General features: G+C 42.8%; 1 protein-coding gene across 1 annotated transcript in view; it reads right to left on the bottom strand.

Annotated features, from left to right (window-relative positions):
• WFS1 (wolframin ER transmembrane glycoprotein) overlaps positions 1 to 7,075 on the bottom strand; it is a 351,956-nt gene extending 344,881 nt beyond the window's left edge. Inside the window, exon 1 of the mRNA XM_078678499.1 lies at positions 6,971 to 7,075. The gene's annotated coding sequence lies outside the window, so the exon portion shown is untranslated. The remainder of the gene's footprint in view (positions 1 to 6,970) is intronic.
• Positions 7,076 to 16,113: the final 9,038 nt, after the last annotated feature.

Below are 16,113 nucleotides of genomic sequence, written 5' to 3'. Positions count from 1 at the left end.
AGAAAAGGCCGAGGGCAGCATGGCAAAGGCGGTTACAACGGTAATCAAGGAGGACGTCCAGATTCTTCCGCATCAGGTGAGCTTGATTCTCGCTTCCAATGTGATTTTGGGGGGAAGGATTCAGTTTTTTTCTGCACAATTGGCGTTTGATCTCAAACGATGCCTGGGTGCTGGAGACGGTGCAAGGGTACAAGATAGAATTTTACTCTTGCCCTCACCAACATCTCCGGCCACGCCCTCTTGTTTTTTCCCGACCAGATCAGGAGGTTATCTCCACAGAAATCTCTTCCCTGTTGGCTAAAGGGGCCATCGTTCCGACGTCTCCTCATCCCCAGGGTTTCGTAAGCAACGTTTTTCTCATGGAGAAAAAAGGGGGAGGGTCTCGTTTTGTACTCAACTTAAAAGACTTCAACGGTGGCGTAGTCTATCGTCATTTCAAGATGGACGGCATCCATCTTCTCAGAGACCTTCTTCAGGAGGGAGATTGGATGGTTCGACTGGATCTAAAGGATGCCTATCTTTCAGTTCCAGTTTATGCTCCTCATCGTCGCTACCTTCAGTTCCAATGGATGGGCAGTTGGTACGAGTACAAGGTCCTTCCTTTCGGCCTTTCTTCCGCTCCATGGTGCTTCACGAAGCTCCTTCGTCCGTGTCTTGGAATCTTTGAGATCACGCGGAGTTCGGTTAATTGTCTACCTAGACGATTTTCTTCTCTTGGCTCAGTGTCCTGTTCTTCTTCAATCACATTTGCAATGGTCCGTGGATCTTCTACAGTCTTTGGGTTTTCTAGTGAATCTCCTAAAATCAAATTTTTCTCCATCTCAAACTATGGATTTTCTGGGCTTTCAAATAGATTAAATCTCAGGTCAGTTACTTCTGCCAGGTCAGAAGATCAGATCCATCAAGAGGGACTTGAGGTTACTTCTTGCTCAAGAGACAGTCTCTTTGCGCTCAGTGGCTCGGATTGTGGGTCTTCTATCATCCTCCATCCAAGCGATATTTCCGGGTCCATTACATTATCGTGCGCTTCAGCGCCTCAAAATCCGTCATCTCCAGAAGGGTCTTCGGTACTCAGATCACGTCCCTCTTTCAGAGGAAGCCCGGACAGAGATGATGTGGTGGCTGGACCACATGGAATCCTGGAACGGCCGTGCGCTCTTCGGGAGGACTCCCCATGTTGTGATAGAGTCAGATTGAATGGAAAGCTGGGGACCCCTACAATATATTGCGTTTGCTATTCGTAGGGAATGCATAAACAATTTTAGAGAAAGAAAATGTATAGCAAACTCAATATAGGTATACTGCCCTTAAACATATATCTATTTCTGAGTACTGTACAGCATCAAAAAAGAAGAACTTATTCTGAGACAGTGATATATCAAAATGATTTAGCCATTTTATTTCTATTTTTGTCTTCTTTTTATATTCTTGATTCTTTTTATCTCATTTTTTTCAGTGAAAAGCATATATAATTCATATAAGTTAACATTCAATTACATATATCAAACATATTCTAAATTAAACAGTGCAAACAAAAAAACAGACCAATACATTAAAGTGCTATACGATATAATCAGTCGATGGAAATTTAGATGAAGGCAATGCGGTGGAATGGAACTACGCGCGTTTCGGCCAGAGGGCCTTCGTCAGGTGACTGTCATTCGGAAGTTACAAACATAGTGATGTGTAACACAAACCTAAACAGAAAAAATATATATAAAAAAGTACATATAAGTATGATGCCAATCAATGATGTATTTTACAATCTGTACAGTAACTATAGGGTCAGTGACTATTACATTTCAGAATACATATATATATATATATACAGCAGCAATGATCTCCTATCAATCTATACAATTACAATATCTTGTACTACGTTGTCTATTATTTGAATCATTTCAATTTCACATCTAACTTGTTATTTCATACATTTCATTATCAGAGCCATTTTTTATTGTATGTCTCATTAGAACATTCTGCCTTAAGAATTCCATTCCTTTACATCCTTTATTTCTAGTTATATTACATTTCTCCATTTAACTTGTTATTTCATACATTTCATTATCAGAGCCATTTTTTATTGTATGTCTCATTAGAACATTCTGCCTTAAGAATTCCATTCCTTTACTACAAATTACAAATTAGTCCGTCGTTTGTTTCTCTAAAGTGTCTACAGATACTGAGACGAATACTTCCGTCCACAGAGACATACGTCATAGAAATGCACCATATGGATGTGGACCAGCTGAAAACTATCAGCGGTGACTTATCAAGGTACGTTGACCTATAAATATCGGGCTTTCAAACATACAATTTGATCGATATACCTGGAGGTGAAGACAAGCAGACCCCATATTAAAAAGAGTCACATCAAAACGAAGGTACGTCTCTAGGCCACGGATAAAAACAATATATGGATATAACTATAGTGTAGATGCAAGGATGAATAGTATCAACGTTCTCTTTGCACAAACTTTATATTTTAGATTATCCGTCCCGCAAGACCGTCGAAATAGACAATTGCTCTACAGGATATCTGTAATGTAATATCTGTTATAGTGTATGAGATATACGACAATGAAATAGCCCCTAATTAAAATCGGTATATAACTCTAATCACTGTCTGGTATCCCTCTAGTGCAAAAAAAGAGACAGACGGCTCTACCTGGTGGTTCTATTAGAAAATAATAAGAAAAGGAGAACAGTGATCGAATAAATGAACTTGTTGGATGAAAGTATAATTAAGGCATGAGTAAAATGAACTTCCTGGACCCTGGTGGGTGTGAAACTCGATAATTTAGGCCTTAGTGGAAACTAGTTCAGTCCCAGTTTTATCTAGCGCTACTCGCTGGCCTCTTATTCATTATTATATACACAAAACGGTATCTATTGTGGAAATAGGAAAGTGTTATATATATAAAAAAACTACACATTTAATTAAAAAAGATGGAAACATTTTAGTGTATAAAGGCTAATCATCTTTTGTCTAACCTTAGGCCACCATACAGCAATATAACTAGGAAGAATCCTCAATTAATGTATATAGACGAATAATCAAACCTCTGTACTACACGAGAAATCTCCAACAACAGGGAGCATCGAAAGAAAGTTATCAGGTATAACTATATGAAACGCCATTAGTCTCACAGTACCGCTAAACAAATCCTCTTGGTGTATAAATAAGATCGTGTGTTCTCTTTTTTGCAGTTCCTTTTTGCAGTTTTTAACAAAGTCGTCGCCATTTGAGATAATCAACTCCCTTAGGGAATACAAATACTAAGTGCATCACCAGACTTATTTGATGCAAGTTAATAGCTGGCTTCTATTAACCTAGCAAAGTCGATAAACATAAATTTAAATACCACCTTTACCGTATCTATATCTCTTTGTTTTGCTTGTCTCGTCTCTCATCTTTTTCCCTAAATCGAATATGCAGAAAGTAGGTTTTTAAATGGAGAAATGTAATATAACTAGAAATAAAGGATGTAAAGGAATGGAATTCTTAAGGCAGAATGTTCGAATGAGACATACAATAAAAAATGGCTCTGATAATGAAATGTATGAAATAAGTTAAATGGAGAAATGTAATATAACTAGAAATAAAGGATGTAATGGAATGGAATTCTTAAGGCAGAATGTTCTAATGAGACATACAATAAAAAATGGCTCTGATAATGAAATGTATGAAATAACAAGTTAGATGTGAAATTGAAATGATTCAAATAATAGGCAACGTAGTACAAGATATTGTAATTGTATAGATTGATAGATCATTGCTGCTATATATATATATATATGTATTCTGAAATGTAATAGTCACTGACCCTATAGTTACTGTACAGATTGTAAAATACATCATTGATTGGCATCATACTTATATGTACTTTTTTTATATATATTTTTTCTGTTTAGGTTTGTGTTACACATCACTATGTTTGTAACTTACGAATGACGGTCACCTGACGAAGGCCCTCTGGCCGAAACGCGCGTAGTTCCATTCCACCGCATTGCCTTCATCTAAATTTCCATCGACTGATTATATCGTATAGCACTTTAATGTATTGGTCTGTTTTTTGTTTGCACTGTTTAATTTAGAATATGTTTGATATATGTAATTGAATGTTAACTTATATGAATTATATATGCTTTTCACTGAAAAAAATGAGATAAAAAGAATCAATAATATAAAAAGAAGTATGACAAAAATAGAAATAAAATGGCAAAATAATTTTGATATATCACTGTCTCAGAATAAGTTCTTATTTTTTGATGCTGTACAGTACTCCGAAATAGATATATGTTTAAGGGCAGCATATCTATATTGAGTTAGCTATACATTTTCTTTCTCTAAAAGTGATAGTCAGATGCCAGCCTCTGGGGTTGGGGAGCCCGCTGCGGTTCAGTGTCAACAGGGGGTCGTTGGTCTCCAGAGGAATTGTCTCTCCACATCAATTGCCTGGAGCTTCTGGCGGGCTCTTTCACGATTCGATGTCTCTCTCCTATCCAAACGAATTGTTGCATTCTTCTCAGAATGGACAATGTCTCGGCAGTTCGTTATGTGAACAAACTGGGGGGTACCAGATCCAGACTACTCTCAGAAATTGCGAAGGATTTCTGGCACCTTTGCTTGGACCGCAAGATCACAGTTATTGCCGAATACCTGCCGGGCTCTCGCAATCTAATTGCGGACTGGAACTCTCGCCATCTGCGAGATTACAGCGATTGGAGGCTTCATCCTCGGGTATTTCGCACGTTGTCCCAATTTTGGGGGATTTGTCATCTGGACCTTTTTGCCTCCCGTCTCAACACCCAGGTTCCGCAGTTCTACAGTTGGAGGCCAGATCCGGAAGCTCTAGCCACGGATGCTTTTCTACAGGTCTGGCCTCCTCTGCTATGCTATGCATTTCCGCCGTTCCTCATGATTCCCCGAGTTCTAGCCCGGGCCCGTCTATTCTCTTCGAGCTCATTCTAATAAACCCTCTTTGGAGGGCTCAAGCGTGGTTTCCAGTTCTTCTGGAGATGAGTTGCTCATCGCCGCTCCTCCTTCCACATGTATGGAACCTGTTGCTGGATCCTCTACGGGAACCACATCCTCTAGTAATGTCGGGCCAGCTCCTGCTAGTAGCGTGGAGAATTTCGGGGAACGCTGGAAAATCCAAGGCTTATCGGGAGACGCTACAAGATTCATCAATGAGGCTTGGGCCCCCAACACACATAAGCGCTATAAATCAAGTTGGAAGCGTTGGTGTGATTGGTGCTCACAGCGGTCGGTGGATCCCGTTTCAGCGGATCTCACTTTGATTATTAACTTTTTGGCTTCTATGGCATCCTCTGGGCTAGCTTACAGAACGGTTAATAACTTTCGTTCTGCGATTTCTGCAGGTCATATTCCTGTGGATGGTAAACCAGCGGGAGAACATCCCTTAATCTCGAAATTGTTGCGGGGAATCCGGATGGTAAAACCTCCTTGCCCCAAGTATGTTGCCCTTTGGGATGTTTCTATTGTTTTGCGTTTTCTGTCTGATTGGCCTTCCAATAATCTCTTATCCCGCAAACAACTCTCAGCTAAGCTGACTATGCTCTTGTGTTTGGTCTCTTGTAAAAGAGTGTCTGATGTGCGGGCTTTGGATCTCGCGGGTCGTACCTTCTCGCCTGAGGGTGTCTCTTTTGTCATTTCAAAGCGAACAAAATGTAATACAGCTGCGGTTTCTTATCCTTGCTTTCCACACAACCCTCAGTTGTGTGTAGTCCAATGTCTAAAGGATTATGAGGTAAGCACTGCACCTTTTCGTTCTGATTCACAAGGTCAATTGCTTATCGCTTTACAGAAGCCTTTCAAGCCTGTTTCTCCAGCTACGTTGGCACGTTGGTTACGTTGGCTCATGCAGGAAGCGGGCATTGATATCTCCCTCTTTGGGGCCCATTCTGCAAGAGGAGCTATGGCTTCCAAGGCTTTTTCCATGGGTGCTAGTCTTCATGATATCATGAGGGCTGCGGATTGGTCATCTGAGTCTGTTTTCAAAACATTTTTATTTTAAACCAAATGTAGATGTTGCATCTGTTGTGGTGGCTAAGCTTTAAACAAGCATAATCGGAGCCTCCGTCCTGCCATAGAATTAAACATTTGCTAACATTAGTGCCAAGAATTTTCAATTCTATTAAGGACAGGAGGCGAGGATTATCCCACCCTTTTTCATTTATTGTATTTATATTATGCTTACTGCATTTATGCTGTACCATACTGTTTACTGTTTATGAAATGTTTCCCACCCTGTCCTGAATCCTGTGTTCAACTCTTTTGGGGAACAGTTTTTACGGCTTCTGTTTCACTTCTTCCAGGCTCCGACCTTAAATGAAGTGTGCCGCGACTTTCTTCTCCTGGTTGGTCTGTTGTTGTTCCTGTGGCTCTGGGAGGTTCCTTCCCCTCTTCAGCCGATTGCTGACCTCTCCGGGGGACGCCATTGATGGATTGTTAGAGTTTCCGTTTGATCTTTTACTAATTGACTATGGACAAAGAAAGAGGAAGTGTTCACCTCTATGACCCTATATATACTCTCACGTACTCTATGGTTACCCAGGGTTTATGGGTAATGTAGTTTGTTATTTCTTTACTGCGTACTGATTGGCTGCTGTGTTTTTCAGTAAAGAAATTGAGAAAGCATAATCCTCGCCTCCTGTCCTTAATAGAATTGAAAATTCTTGGCACGAATGTTAGCAAATTTTTATTTGTGCGCATATTCCCCACAATGGAGCAGTCTTCTTCGGTCAAAGAAGTGCTCCATATGCTTGCTGAGGTGGGGCGGGAGGACTCGTGTCCCAAGCATGTGTTGGGTTGGAGAGGGGGAGCGCCGTGCGGCGGGAGGTGTGTCAGCGGCCGTGGTTGCTTGTTTTTCAAGTGAGGGCTCGCCAGCACACTCCCCGAGAGGCGACCCCTCACAATTTTCCAATTTAGGTGAAAGTCACTCACCGCTTGTTTCTATGCCGGCTCCAGGGTCTCCGCCTGCGGGGAAAATATCCTTAGCTTCACGAGGGCGGAGGGACAAGGTGCGCACACGCACAGTCAACAAGTCCTCATGTATTTTGTTTGCTCACAATTCATGCCTGCCAAGTATCACGCATCGGGTGTGACACTAACGCATTTCAGTGTGGTGTTCCGCAACACCGCACTGAAATGCATTGTCACGCATTTTTAATCATGCCAGTCTGAAACTGGCTACATGGTGGTGCCCTGGCTCTGCTGCTTCCCACAGACTTGCGTTGCCAGCAGCGCTCTCCCTCAGTAAATTAATAGTTAATTTGACTGCTCAGCGCTGGAGTCAGAGTGCTACAATGTTACACTCTGCCTCCCCTGCTGCCTGGCGGCATTTCCTGCCGGGGCGGCGCAGCTTTCAGACGCCAGTGACTCGCACTTTCGTCAGACCCGGGGGCTTCTGGAGCCTGCCCTCGGCAGGGGTTGATACTGGCAGCTGTGGCATCGTGGGGGTCCCCGGGATTGGATGTGACCTTGGGCCTCGTTGTGACATCCTGTAGGAGCCAAGAGGAAGTGAGGTAAGGTGTTGGCAGGTCAGAGAAACGGCGGGGGATCCTAGAGTCGGTGAGTCCTGTTAGTGGTTCACTACTATACTATTGTCTGCCCAATAAGACCCGCGTTGGACCGGCAGGAGGCGGCCAGCATCGAGGGAGTGACTTCACTCACTGGACTTGAGTATTTCATGGCCGCCTGCCGCTGTGCATCATCAAAGCCGCCATTAACATTTGGTGATGATCGCCGCGGGCGCAAAACTAGAAGTGCGGGCCGCAGCTACAGTTCAATAAACGCATGGCAGGCTGCATGCAATGGCAGCGCTGCTCGCAGCATGATAAAGGTGTACAAGATGGTTATTATTTCAAAAAGGCAAATGACCCGACCAGCGGCTCAGCTAAGACCCCCAGCACAGACCGGGGCAGCCATTGGAGTTCCTGAGCCACACCATCATGCCCAGGCCCGTGTTTGCTGCTGCGGAAAGTCATTAGGCAAAGTGCGGCCCATATGAAGAATCGTGTCGCAGTTAAGTTGTGCCTCGTGATGTATGGCTCTGTACTGCAAATTGTTTTATTATTGGCGTGCCACCGTGCTGCTGGTGGACTTGGGGTTGGACCGCGGTCGCTGCAGTGCTGGACTAGTACTGGGTTAAGTGGTGTCTGCAGCCTCTGTTGATGCTGCGTGAGTCCGGACGCTGCAGTCGTGTTTGGGGCCTGCAGGCTTTAATGATGAGCTGGTTGATGGTACCGTGCCTCGCCCTGAGAGACTGCCACTGACGTTACTGTCTTGGGTAATGTAATTGCTGTTATATTTCATTTATAATGCGCCATGAACATACCTGCTGAAAGACGGGGTTTACAATGTACCTAATTCACTCCTCACAACCACCAATCAGAGGCAGCCTTTCAAAAGAAAACGTGTATTCTTCAGGTGGGAGGCTAAATTGCTCTATGATAATTTGGGAATTTGCTATCGAAAAGGATTCGAATGGTGGCTGATGCCTGTGTTGCCAGGGCAGAGCTATGGCTTCTTGCATAATGGGTGTAATTGTTTTTGGCGCGGCGGGATTTCAGACATAACTGCTGAACTCTAAGTGTGCGTAGTCTAATTTAAATCATTATTGAAAGCTAAAATACACAATCTAAATAGCCTCTCGCACGGTTTTATTTTGTACGGGTTTGAATCTATCATGGAGTTAAGGGAAAGCCATAAATCTTGAATGGAAATTGCAGGCCGTGGAAAGCAGGGAGACCCATTGCATTATCTTTATGGAAGACACAGTGTACCTTCACTGAGCAGAACTGGTTTGTTTCAGATTTCATCTGGCCAGCTCTGATCTGTCTATAACACACTGCAGGTGCAGAGCGAAATGCTCCTGCCAGTGCAGAGGGTGCAATAAAGAAGGTGTACTTTGACATCACCGAACTGTATTTTATGTAGATAGCTCAGCGGGTTAATGCTTTTGCCACAGAGATCCTTTAGTTACTTGTGTTTCAGCCGCACAAGCTGAGCTGAGGAAGGGTGCTGTGTTTAGACATAACTTATGGGTGTAAAAGCTCCTGCTGGAGAGTTACTTGTCTAGTAGCAGTTTTGACTCACCAAAAAGTACCGCAGAGGGTTACAATGCATTTTGCAAAGATCAGTTTGCACCAGTTTCAAGATCTTACAGTTTCTCGTTGGTCAAATGGGTGTAATTTCTAAAATGTATATGTTTCCCCCTTCTTCATTGCGTGATTTTGCCCACGAGAAAGTGTCACTCCTAGTTGTTGAAATGTCACTCATGATTACACTGAAATTGTGAAAATGTCACACATAGCAATCTGAAACCTTGGCAGCTATGATAATTGTCACTTTTGCCTCATGTATCTTAACGTTTTCTTTTGTAAATTGCGCACTTGTAATTTTCTCCTCATCTGTCATTACTGTTCCGATTGTGAAGCGTTCTGATGCCTTCGGGTAAAGTCCGCGCTATATAAAAACGCATAAATAAACAGTACCCTCTTTTTCTATCAACAAGAAAGCTTGTTTTAAAAAAACGAACACAACTGAAACAGGTTTTTTCCAAAAAGCCTTTAATGTTACCAGTGCTCCGCCTGGTGGTCAGAAAGAAAATAGGCCCAGCATACCTGCCAAAGTTTGTACTCCTATCACGAACATTCCCATTTTTGGCATGAGTAAGGTGGGAAAGAATGACTTTTCTCAGGACTTGTTGACTGCCAGGGGCTTGTCTCCTATTTTAACCAACGAAAAGGGAAATTATTTTATGTATAAAAATGTTTATTCCCCAAACTGCGATGTTACACAAGCCTTACCAATGAGGTTGCTGCAGATTCAAGAAAATTAAAAGTGTTACTCCTTTGTTGGATATTTCTAATGAAATGGTAACCGATCAGTTTAGAACTCCCCGAGGCCCTGAAGAATCTAGTCAATGGGTTTGGATACTGCGAGAAATCACCGATAAGGGCAGACTATTTAAAGTTAAAGGAGACTGACATGGTTTCGGCTGCGAAATCTGGCGTTTCGCAGTCCAACGTGGGTTTAATGCTGCCAGGCACAAAAAAGGGCAGTAAGAGTGTCTCAGCCAGGCATCAAGCGTCCTGCAACGGCAGAAGTAAGAAGGACAGGGAATGTTCAGCGACTTTTCCCATTCCACTGGATGACAAGACATCTGCGCCATTCAAAAAAGTCAAAAATTGGAGGGAGTTTGAGGGGGGTATTGGAGATGGTGAATTACCTAGTGGCAGGGGTGGTAGGGCAGATACGACAGGGGTGGTAGTAATGTTCCACTGGAAAATGAACATGACTCTTTGGAGGAAGGGGAGTTGTCAGATTGCGAGGACTTTGCAAGCGTTTTTGCCCACATTTGCGGGGAGGCCGGGGGAGTATGCTAAAGATCTGTCCAGATTATATTTTTCGCAGAGCAAGGGACATGAAGCAGTCACCTAGGGAGCCACCGGGAAGAGACCGAGCAAGGGAGCGAAGCGCAGTTTATCTGTTGATGACCAGGCACAAAATACAACAGGTGAGGCTCCAATGCAACTTTTTGAAACTTATAAGAGCGGATGGGGGGGGGTAATGGAATTGACCTCAGACAATGGTTTCCCGTGCATGCTGGAATTTAAATAAAGGATACTGCATTAGAAACCCTTGCAAATACAAACACGAATGCTCCAGATGTGGCAAGAGGGTAGGATGGCAGGTCCTTTTAATCATTGACCCTTGGGAATCTTGATTGTGTCCCCGCTGGGTGTCGTGCCAAAGAAGGCCGAAGACGATTTCTGAATGATTCAGCATTTATCATGGCAACAAGGTTCCTCTGTTAATGATTTTATTTCTAAGGAGGACTCCATGGTACATTTTGCATCAGTGGATTCGGCTTTGGTTATGATCAGGGACAGGGGGGAGAAGGCACAGCTAGCCAAATGTGACATTAAATCCGCTTTTAGGTTATTGCCAGTACATCCATTGGATTTTTCATTACTGGGTTTATTTTTTGAAGGGCAATATTTTGTGGACAAGGCTCTTCCCATGGGATGTGCCATCTCATGCATGCTATTTGAGGCATTTAGTTCCTTTCTTCAATGGTGCTTTTCTTTCCATACAGGACATAAGGGCATTACACACTATCTGGACGATTTTCTCTTTATGGGTGCAGCGGATTCCCATCAATGCGTAGCTGCTTTACAAGATTTCAAGTGGTTTGCAGATACACTGGGTTTACCATTAGCGGAGGACAAAACTGAAGGCCCTTGTTGTTGCCTTACATATCTTGGCATTGAGATAGACACCATCAAGATGCAAGCTAGGCTCCCTAAAAAGAAGATATCAGAAATAACAGGGTTTTTAAACCATGCACACACTGCATGCAAACTGACTTTAGTGGAAGCACAACTGCTACTAGGACACCTCAATTTTGCCTGCAAGGTCATTCGTGCGGGCAGGTCGTTTTGCAGGCGTTTCGGTTTCTCTATGTCAGGCATAACCCTTCCACACCACAGGGTACGGGTATCAGCACATATGCGAGATGATTTTGAGGTTTGGTCTGAATTCCTATCAGATGTTAATGGCATAACCCTTTGGTCCCTGGATGAAGATTTTGTCTGGCAACTCCAACTTTTTTCTGGTGCTCATGGTTTTGGCCTGTTTTGGGATGGTAAGTGGTGTGTTGAGAAATGGCCGGACAATTGGGTTGCTGCAGAAAATAGTATTGCTTTCTTAGAATTTTCTCAACTCATAGTGGCTCTTACAGTATGGGGTCACAAACTGGCCAATAAAACAGTTCTTTTCAATGTTGACAACAAGACCGTGGTGGACTTAGTAAATGGGCGAAAGACAAACAGATGTTGAAGTTGCTACAGTTATTTATGATAGGTTGTTTAAAATGTAACATTGTCTTCAAGGTTAAACACATTGCAGGCATAGCAAATAATATCGCGGATGACCTGTCTCATTTTCAGTGGGAGAGATTCCGTGGTTTGGCGCCCGGAGCGGATGTACAGCGGACTCCCATTCCCAGCGAAATATGGAATTTGGGGATATGAATGCTTATCAGCTTGTCGAGAACTCTCTAGCAAAAAGCACCAAATTGGCTTACAGAAGAGCTTGGCTGGAATTTTTAGATTCAGGTGCTAGGTTTAGATTTTGCACTGGAGTAGGTATTCAACAGCGTAGAGAGGACTTAGTACGAATTATTATGCTTAATATCAAGAAGAACGTTACCTCTGCTACTATAGCTGGTAAATTAGCAGGTATTTCCTTTTACGGGAAATCCTTTTGGGGGTATGAGCCCTCCGCAGGTGAGATGGGTAAGAGAATGCTACAGAGTTGGGCTAAAGCAAGGAGGGGTTCTCCCCAAAGGGATCCTATATCGCTAAAACTGTTATGTAAGATTTTCACAGTCCTGCCCGAGATTTGTTTTTCTGATTTCGAGTTTCATTTGAATAAATTGTGTATGGTATGGCTCTTTTTTTGGGGCTTTCAGGGTTTTAGAGCTGCTTGGTACTGTAATAAATGATGACCTAAAGACGATACGCGCTTCAAGTTTTCATGCACACATTGAAATTTTTATAGAACACTCAAAAACTGACCAGACAGGTAGAGGTTCCATGGTAATATTGCAGGCTGTGGGAGGTTTGCTATGCCCTGTGCAAGCTTGATCTGAATTTTTAAGTATAAGGGGTGCATCTTCCACATTTATCTTTCGACATCAAGATGGCTCAAAACTTAAAGCAGACAAAAGGGCAATTCTTTGCCCTAACCCGCCGCACTGTTGCTATCGCCACTCTGGCAACCTTCATTTTTCACTTTAACATTTATTGCCATTTTTTTCATCATCATCTCTGATAAATTAATTTCTCCACAAGTTTTCATGCTGTATAACACTCCACACGCGGGATAATTGTGCAATTTTCAAGCTTCTAGTGCAAATGCTGTGCCCATCCGGACCTCTTGCAAAAACACGACAGATGCAGGGGGTTCTTCCAAAACAGCGTTTTATTAAACCAATGCATTTCGAGCATCAAGTGCTCTTCATCAGGGTGCGCTGGAATTAATACAAACATATGTCCATTAACATTTTTACTATGCTAAACGTGTTGCATAATCATAAACATACATCAACATTATTGCATCCTTCATAACTAATTCTGTGACTGCGCTTGCTATACCTGCATTTTGAATCAATACCATATACATAGCAGTTGGTTAACCTTCTGATTCATCACCGTCTATAGCGTAAACAAAACCCTTTTAACCCAAAATTCCTCTCCATTGTCCCCTCACTGTCTCTGTCACGTGTGTTGAGAATTGCGTAGCTGTTGCTCTTAGTGTTCCATGCTGAAGTGCTACTGTTAGTCTACGATACCCATGTTCACCGGTTCATTTTACGGAAGTATATATTATCACCTTTGAGTGCCCTGATTCTGCGCTAACCTTTTAAGCTGTCTTCTAGCGTGCAAACGTAAATACTTAACTGACAACATATATTACACATTAGATTCATCCCACTTTAACTCGCGCAGTGTGCAGTTGCAAAACCGTTTACATTCTGCCTTGTACTAATCGCGGTCATTCTCCCGTCTGTTCACCCATAATTCAACCCCTCCAACTTAATCCCTGAGTAAAACAAACATACTCTCCTCGATGATTCATTCGTACCCCCGTCTTAACATCGCTATGCTCTAATATAGCTGCATACCTGTCTCGGGTATTCGCGCCGCTTCAATCACCAACTACATATTTGTAACGGTCCTAGGAAACCGCCCTTATTTAAATCCCTCCTTGATTGAACCACTCCTCTTAATTACGCCTCTAAATGCTGTTCAGCCATGGGGCGGTGCTCATAGGTGTTCGTACCAAACTACATTACCCGTAATCCAACATACCGACATTTCTAAAAAATATAGTTTTTTACTCCACATAAAAATGCACCGTATAGATCTCTGTTATTGTCACAATATTCACAAAATAAATGATGCTTTCCAGTATTAATAATCCCGTTAAAACTCAGTCTTTATAAAGAACCCAGATTGATGCTCCGTCTGTGTGGACAAGTCTTTGCGATGCTTTACTCACAGTCTTTACTACAGTATATTTGTGGGTGCTTCCCCAAGTTGGGTTTAGATTGATAATCACAAATTAGGGGGTGTGAGGAGCACTCCATGTTTGTCCAGTTCCAAATATTCCAACCGAGATGAATCATGATACTCATTAGCGTGCAGGTCGGGTAGGGTGCCTAAACCCTATGGCACCAGTGATAAAGCAGACAAAAGTTTTCATGCACACATTGAAATTTTTATAGAACACTCAAAAACTGACCAGACAGGTAGAGGTTCCATGGTAATATTGCAGGCTGTGGGAGGTTTGCTATGCCCTGTGCAAGCTTGATCTGAATTTTTAAGTATAAGGGGTGCATCTTCCACATTTATCTTTCGACATCAAGATGGCTCAAAACTTAAAGCGTCACAACTGTTAGCCGTACTGATAAAATCTCTGAGTATTGGCGAGAACCCCAAAAGATTTGGTACACACTCTTTTTGCATTGGAGCGGCCTCAGAAGCGGCCAGGTGGGGTTTTTCTGTTGGTGACATTAAAACATTAGGGTGCTGGTCATCCGAGTGCTTTTTGCGCTACATCAGACAATTGGAACATAACATATAAGTTAAGGATACTAATTGTTATTTATTTTTAGGTGTTGAGCTTGCGCGCAAGCAAGTGTGACTAATTGGCCATTCGTTCATCAAGTGGGCAGCTATACAGGTGGACAAAAGACATTTTGGCAGGAATTTGGGTTTTTCATCGGATGCTGTTACATTATCATGGTGGGGGAAGACTGGGGTGAAATGGGGCCATTTTTTACCGCTGGTCAGCGAGTTTTCATCTAGAATGCCAGATTTCCTTTTGATACATTTGGGGGAGAATTACCTAGTCCAGTTGTCAGGTTTGGGGCTGTTGATAGTAATGAAGACTGATCTCGAACTCTTCTTAACCGCATGCGCGCTAGCGAAATTCCGCTCCTGTGCTGAGTTTTTTAAAACCGCACTTTACATGACGAGCTGGGCTCGTCATGAGCGTGCGAGGAGGCTACCTCATGACGAGCCCAGCTCGTCATCAGCGTCGAAGGGGCTATAGTCATGGCCCAGATGTCGTCACATCTTGACAGCTCTTCTGCCTCGGAGAGTATGGAAAGGGGCGGACAATTTCACGCAGGAAAGTAAATCGTGATCTACAAAGTTTTTGCTTTATCAATCGTATTTATTGGTTGGTGCATGAAGAAGTTAATAGGGCAGATTTTCAGTTCTTCCGACATGACGGAGTTCATCTGTCTTTCATTGGCAACGAAGTTTATCTGCTGAATATACGGGAAATGATTGCTGGGATTCTAAATGTCAATCCATGGTGTTAAGTGTGCGCTGTTTGAGCAACAGCATATTTATGCATGCTAGTTTTTTCAGTAAAAGGGCTCATTTAGTCTAACTGTGCATCTTGTTGTATCTCCATTTCTCCACCGTCCCACCCCCACTCCCTCCTTTTACCTGTTTTCCTCACACCTTACCCTTCCTTTTTTCTTTCCCTTCTTTCCTCTCATTTCCTTTCCCAAAAGTTTACACTTACTGTTCTATTATTTTTATGTTTCGTTAACTTTCAGATTGCGTGGGGGTGGTAGTTTCTTTGCTAAGTATATCTTAATATGGAAGGTGTTATTTACTGTTATGGCGACAGCATATGGCTTTTATATTGTTTGGCACATTGTTCACATTGGACTAAAGTTTTATACTGTTTGGCGACAGTGTTTTTTTACAAAATATTTATTCTCTTTGCACTGCTGACAGACGGGAGGGACAGGAAAAACACCCGTGATGGGGTTTTTCCATGTGGCAGATTTGTAGGAAATCAAGACGGGCAGGAAGGGGTGGGGGCATTAGGAATAGGTTCGGACAGAGGGAAGCAGGGGAGAGAAGTTGGAGTCAAAGGTAGGCAGGGATGGAGATAGTCGTTTGGGGAGGAGGTTTAGGCCAAACAAGGTTGGGAAATAGTTCACAGGGGGATATGGCTTAGGGGAATGGGGTGTTAGTTTGGGAAATGTTCAT

This window comes from Lissotriton helveticus, chromosome 2_2 (assembly GCF_964261635.1).
Source record: "Lissotriton helveticus chromosome 2_2, aLisHel1.1, whole genome shotgun sequence".
NCBI classification, from domain to species: Eukaryota; Metazoa; Chordata; class Amphibia; order Caudata; family Salamandridae; genus Lissotriton; species Lissotriton helveticus.
The sequence above is the reverse complement of the archived record's forward strand: the minus strand, read 5'-3'. Positions and strand labels throughout refer to the sequence as shown.